Source organism: Colobus angolensis, unplaced genomic scaffold (genome assembly GCF_000951035.1).
Source record: "Colobus angolensis palliatus isolate OR3802 unplaced genomic scaffold, Cang.pa_1.0 Scaffold31, whole genome shotgun sequence".
In the NCBI taxonomy this organism is placed as follows: Eukaryota; Metazoa; Chordata; class Mammalia; order Primates; family Cercopithecidae; genus Colobus; species Colobus angolensis.
Genome location: NW_012116377.1, coordinates 11,166,316 through 11,173,191, shown reverse-complemented (window position 1 = coordinate 11,173,191; position 6,876 = coordinate 11,166,316). Strand labels below are relative to the sequence as shown.

Sequence of the window (6,876 nt, the reverse complement as noted above, 5' to 3'; positions counted from 1 at the left end):
CCAGCTACTCGGGAGGCTGAGGCAGGAGAATGGCATAAACCCGGGAGGCGGAGCTTACAGTGCGCTGAGATCAGGCCACTGCACTCCAGCCTGGGCCACAGAGCGAGACTCCGTCTCAAAAAAAAAAAAAAAAGAATCAAGGATTTGTGCGTTTGACACCTGAAACTCATCTCTACCCCAAGGACCTTCTTGTGTGTTCTGCTTACCATCCACTCAGAATTTTTGCAGCTTTTTGAGGGTCATCATCCATCTGCAATCACTTTAGAGACATCAGAAAGTGTCCTGATCATGATCCCCTTGTAGAGGTGAGAAGTGTGTCCTGCAGCTAATCCCATCCACCATGCAGACAGGATGCTAACCAGTCTCAGAGGACACCTTTCCTCTGGCCCAGTTGTTGGGTGGCTTACCTGGCTTTCTGCCCCAGTCCTGTCTCAGCATCATACACTTGCTGTTTGAAGGTGGCCATCCCATGAGTGGGCTAAACTAGGTATTCTAGGACTGGTCAGGAGGTGGCAAGTCACCATGTTGATCAATTCAATTAGTAAAGGCACTGTTTGGGAAGAGAGAGGGGTCACTATCATCATCATATGAAGAGTTAATTTTTTTGAGCATTTACTATGTGGTAGGCTTTATGCTAAATTCTTACAAGTATTGTTTTAATATAATCCTTACAGCAGCCGTACTATTGTTATTCCTGTGTGGACAATGAGGAGACGGAGGCACATAAGGAAAAGTTTACTAAATGGGGGAATAACTTCCATTCTTGCTCTATCTCTCTGTAATCTCAGGCAAGTCACTTAACCTTGCTTTCTGGTACATGAAACATCTGAATTGGATGAAATTATATGCATATGTGCATTTTTCTGGAAAGAGCAGCCACAATTTTCATCAGCATCTCAAAGACACCCATTATCCCTCTCCCACTCACACACACACACACACACACACACACACACACACACAAACCAAAGAACTCTTGGGACTATCTCATCTTATAGCCTTTTCTACACTAAACAATCTACCTTATGTTGTCTTCTAACATTGTAAGTACCAATGGGCTTGAGCAGTACTGATAGACAGATTCAGATTACAGTCACCCCTGAGCCAAAGAACTCTCTGTGATTCAGGGGTGTGAAGGGCTCCAGGCTGCGCGCTGGCCTTTCCAGCACACCCGCATGTCCAGATAGCCATCGCAGGAAGGATGACATGGAGATGGGATCATCAGATTCACCCTCCACCTGCTTGCAACACCTCAGCATTTTTAATTCAGCTTGTTGTATTATTTACTTGCAACTGGACTCCAAGTTTATATTGCAACCTCAAGAAAAGATTCACAATCCCTTTTTTTTTATTGTGCTATAAAAAGAATTATAGTCATAGAACCTCCATAGGGCTTGAAGTAAAGCACCCATTCATTAAGCATCTGCTGTGTCCTGAGTATGTGTCCTGAGTAAGCTAGCAATGAACAAGACAGACCAGGTCCCTGGCTGCATAAAGAACAAGAGGGACTGTGGCAGGGAAGTGCCAGGCAGATGCACAGAGCACAAGAGTGAGGCCTGGAGAACCAGGAGGGGCTTCCTTGAGAAGTGGTGTTTGAGCCACTGAAGGATCCCTGAAGAATGACTCATCCCTGATGGACGAAGAGAAATGAATTAAGCAAGTGGCGCAGATCAGAGGGGTGGAAGAGCATTCTGAGAGGAATGGGAAGGGCCCAAGGCAATAAAGAACTTGGTCCACTGGAGGAACTGAAAGGAGGGCAGGCTAAGTGCTGAGAGAGGGAGAGTGGTGTGGGAGATGCAGCTGGAGAGGAGGCAGGGCCAGTGTATGCAGGGCCCAGGAATCGCCAGCTGGGATGCTAACTGGCTGTGAGCTATTGGCAAGGCAGGTAAGAGCTCACATGTTCCATTTCCTTATCTTAAAGGTGAGAGTCTTGAATTAGATGATCTCAAAATCTCTTTCTGACTCTACTATCCTGTGATACTGTGACTTCAAAGAAAGTGAAATGATTGCTGAGAAAGAGAAAAGTAGCCCCTGACAATCTGGATCTGGGTGGTTCTATAAGCTAGGCCTTGGCATTCTCCTGTTAAACATAAACAACTTCACAGAACATCAACAGCAAGCAAGGTGTCTCTGTGACCATGATAAAGACAAATATAAGACCACTCCACAATCATGTCTGAACACAGACAAAAAACATTAACATTGTCCAAACTGTGGAACTGACCAAACGTTTCCCTATTCTGGCTCAGAGGAGTGACTGCTGCTCCTTTACCCTTACAGCTTCACTCTCACTTAGTCTTCCTCCCTTCTAGACAAGATTTATTATGATATGGAATCATAGAATATACCCCTGCTTCTGACAGCATGCAAAGCCCCACTTCCTTAAACCCTCCCTGAAATCGCCTACCACAAACCCCAGGGCTGTAAGTCCTTTCTAGCACCTTGTCGGTGAGGCAGCCCACAGTTCTTGTTCTCTGCTATGGGTAATAAACCCAACTTGTGCAAGCACGGAGCATTCCTCATGCAAGTGCAGGGCTGACCGTGAGAAGTAATGCCACCCTACACTTTGCTCTCCGGGTGCCTCTCTTGTCTCACCAGTTCCAGCCCAGTCCTGGGGGTCTTTGGCTGGAGGGAGTTGACATCAGTCCCCTCCCCTGCTCTTCTCTAATCTCACCACACGTACCCTGCTCTGGGCCTCAGGGTGTTGGGGAGTAAAGCTGGGAAGTAGAGGAGGAGAAAATGAGGAAGAGAAATGCAAGAGGGCAACTTCACAGGGGAATTTTGTCCACCTGATGATGTGGGAACAGAATTAAAACTGTCTCCAGAGCGAATGTTTCTTCTCTCACTTGAAGTCTGGGCTTCCTCGTTTTATGTCTATGCCCCACCCAGATTACGCATGGGCTACTTGGGAGGTTGTGGTATTCCTGTTTCCCAACCATACACCACCACCTCCCCTTAAAGTCATCTTCACAGGAAGGTAACCAGCTCCCAGTGGAACTGACCCATTTGACAGTATCTAAGGGGAACAAAAATTGCTGTTGCTGCTGCTGATTCAGATTCACAGCTTGGACTTCCCACGCTTAGCTAAAAGTTTTTCACTGGGGGGAGTCCCCACCACACAACCTACTCTATTCTGTTCATGTGAGCCAGTGGTAAACAAATCAGACTCCTGGTGCTTCCTGAGTCAGATAATAACCAAGGGAAAGAAGTGACCTCTTTCTCGGGACACAAAACCCACTACAGGACCAACTACTTACTCCTCTGATTGAGAAAGCTGGTGAAGTCAGCTCCTTTCAGCTTGGAGAAGCTGTTGCTCACATCAGGCACGTAACTGTTTCCAAAGCCATAGAAATGTCCAGTTCATGGCAAAAGCAGGGTTTTCTTTGTGCTCAGTTTCATGAAGAGGTCAATGAACTTTTTCAGTGAAAGGCCAAATAGTAACTATTTTAGGCTTTGTGGGCTAATCTTTGCCATAACTACACAAATCTACCCTTGCAGCACAAAAGCAACCATAGATATAGTGCAAGTGATTAGGCATGACTGCATTTCAACAAAACTTTATTTATAAAAACAAGCAGGTCAGATTTGGCCCATGGACTGTAGTTGGCTGGCCCCTGGTGTAATGTAACCAACACGTGAGCACAGCTGAATAAGAAGAGGAATAATAACCTTTGCCCATTACTCTCTAAAGAGCTTACTTCTCATTAGACAGACTGAGAGATTTAAAATCAGTTTGGAAACTGCTGGAGGATGAAAGAAAAAGAGGGAGAGAAGAGAGGAGAAAGCAATCATGAGAGGATGGAGTTTTGTTTATTTCAAATGAGTAATGGAAGAATCAGAGTGGAAAGGGTTCTTTCTAAGGCCTCTGCATAGCAGGCTGACCCTAGTCGTCTCTTACCCTGACCAGCTGGTCAGGAGTCACTTACTGAGGCTCAGTGACTCACTGAGACTCAAGCTATGTGGACTAATCTGACTTCAAGGTCAGGTTTATAGAAACATATGTGGGCTTCTTTGGGGAAAGTTTATTTGAGACAGTCTTTCTTCGGACCATCTTCAGGTGTCATTAGCAATGGAGAATCTTCTCATAGAGACAACTGAATGTAGCATGATCCAGGATTTATTTTTTAAATGTTAGTTCCTGATTCTTCTGGGCAAAGCTGAAGAAGGCAGAGAGACACTGAGAGTGCACTGCATCAGCACAGATTGTGGAATGTTTACGACCATTTCAGTTCCTGAAGAAAGAGCCCCTGAAGAGCTCATAGAAAGGGCTCCCAGGAGAGTAGAGAAGGACCAGGGAGTGCTGTACACTTCTAACAGTCACAGGTATTGTGACTTCCTTTTTTTTTTTTTTTTTTGGAGACGGAGTCTCGCTCTGTCGCCCAGGCTGGAGTACAGTGGCTGGATCTCAGCTCACTGCAAGCTCCGCCTCCTGGGTTCATGCCGTTCTCCTGCCTCAGCCTCCCAAGTAGCTGGGACTACAGGCGCCTGCCACCTCGCCCGGTTAGTTTTTTTGTATTTCTTTTTAGTAGAGACGGGGTTTCACTGTGTTAGCCAGGATGGTCTCGATCTCCTGACCTCGTGATCCGCCCATCTTAGCCTCCCAAAGTGCTGGGATTACAGGTATTGTGACTTCTAACAGTTGCAGGTAAACAGGGTCCCAGACCTTCCCATCTGGGGCTGATGGACTGGTTGTGAAGAATGTATACTCATTCCACAAATCTAAAAAGGGAATTAATAATGGAAGACTTAAGTGTAAAGTAGAGCACCCAAGACTCTGCTCGGAAAGGTAGACACAAATGATAACCACATAGGTAAATCCCCTGCTTGTGGCTGGGAAGAGACGGTAAGAAGTAGTCTATCTACAGTTAATGGCCATTTTCTGTAGTTCACAGACCATGCATATTGATTATAGATTCAGAAAGTTACCCTAGCTTTACAGCAATGACTTCTGAACTGTGTTTCCTGGAATACTGGTTTCAAAAGATGTTAGCAGTTATTTTGCAGGAGAAAGGTTTCAGGGAAACTGAAGAATGAATTGACATTGACAGGAAACTGTTGTGTATCCATTCAAAATACATTTTTGTTTAGCTGTGTTATCCTTGGAGAAAAGTAATAGTGTCAGAAGAATCCTGGGCAACACAGCAAGGTCCTGTCCCTAGTAGTGGGACATGTTCCTGTGATACATGTCCTGGGGTAGTGGCATGTTCCTGTAGTCTTAGTTACTCAGGAATCTGAGGCAGGAGGATCACGAACCCAGGAGTTCGAGACTGCGGTGAGCTATGATCATGGCACTGCACTCCAACCTGGGCAACATAATGACACCGTGTCTCTCAAAATAATAATACATAAATAAAATTAAATTTAAACAATCATTCTTAGGAAACACATTTTTTAGAGCTCAGAACAGAATATGAACCTGGACAGATGCATATAAAAGATGGTCTAGCAATGGCTTTCAAACTTGTTAAAACACAGGTTGCTGGGCCCCACACCCAGAGTTTCTGATTCAGTAGGTTGGGATGGGATTTGTGTTTCTAACAAGTTCCCAAGTGATGGTGCTGATGCTAGTCCAAGGACCACACTTTAAGACTCACTGTCCTGCATCTGGCTCTATGCCCAACAGATAGGAGGCTCTTTTTACAGTAACAAGAAGTTTCTGTCTGAGGGTTACCACATTACAAGAAATCAATTGGATGGGTTTCCAGCATGTGTCAGGATATATTGGCTGACCCAGCATCAAAGTCAGGGTTAGAAACATACATGGGCTTATTTGGGGAAAGTTTATTCCAGACAGTCTTCCTCTAGAACAGCTTCAGGTGTCCTTAGCAATGGAGAATTTTCTCACAGAGGCAACTGAATGTGGTATGCTCTAAAATTCATTCTTTAAATGGGGGTTCATGATTCTTCTTAGCAAAGCTGAAGAGGCCAGCTAATAAATCAACACATATTTCCTGACATTTCCTGACAGAGAGACATGTTCCTTCAAACAATGGGAACAAAATTCAAAATGAATTTAGAGGGGAGATAAAATTCAGTTTGAACAATTTCAATCTGAGATATTTGGGGATAAAAAATACAGATATCGGTTCTGAAGGGACTACTCAAGCAAATGTATATTAGGAAATCAAGGAGGCCCAAGAAGGCCAGAATGTGGACATGAATCAGCCAAATTGTGGAGTTATGGACAAAAGCTAACAAACACATCCTGAAACCTGTCACATAAGGGCTGGGACGCAAATTCTTTTAACCTCAGGTCAGCCCCAAAGCATGGTACCAATTTCTGTTAACATGCTCTAAAAAATGACATGAAGAACTTAGAATAGGTTCTTGGCATATTAACAAATATCTCTAGAAAAATATGAAGTAGTCCTAAGCAGAAAAGTTTGAAAGAAATTTGGATAGTTAAGCCTGAAAAAAAGTGAAGATGATTCTACCTTTAAATTAATGAAAATTTTTGTCTCCGGCCTTTCATTGCAGTGATAAATTAGGCAAGAATAAAATGGCCTTAATTTTAAAATAGATGTAATTTTAGTTAGCTGTGAAGTAAAATCTTCTTTAAAATGGAGTAATGAAACACTGGAGGCTTGTTATTTTGAGCCTGGAAATTTGTAGAGATGCTAACTGTAGCTAACAGTACTTACGCTATTTTTTTTTTTGGCAGAGTCTTGCTCTGTCACCAAACTGGAGTGCAGTGGTGTGATCTTGGCTTACTGCAACCTCCACCTCCCGGGTTCAAGCGATTCTTCTGCCTCAGCCTCCCGAGTAGCTGGGATTACAGGAGTGCACCACCACGCCCAGCTAATTTTTGTATTTTTAGTAGAGACAGAGTTTCACCCTGTTGGCCAGGATGATCTCAATCTCCTGACTTCGTGATCT

General features: G+C 44.1%; 1 protein-coding gene across 2 annotated transcripts in view; it reads left to right on the top strand.

Annotated features, from left to right (window-relative positions):
- CASR (calcium-sensing receptor) overlaps positions 1 to 6,876 on the top strand; it is a 97,001-nt gene that overhangs the window by 43,050 nt on the left and 47,075 nt on the right. The gene's annotated exons all lie outside the window — the stretch shown is intronic.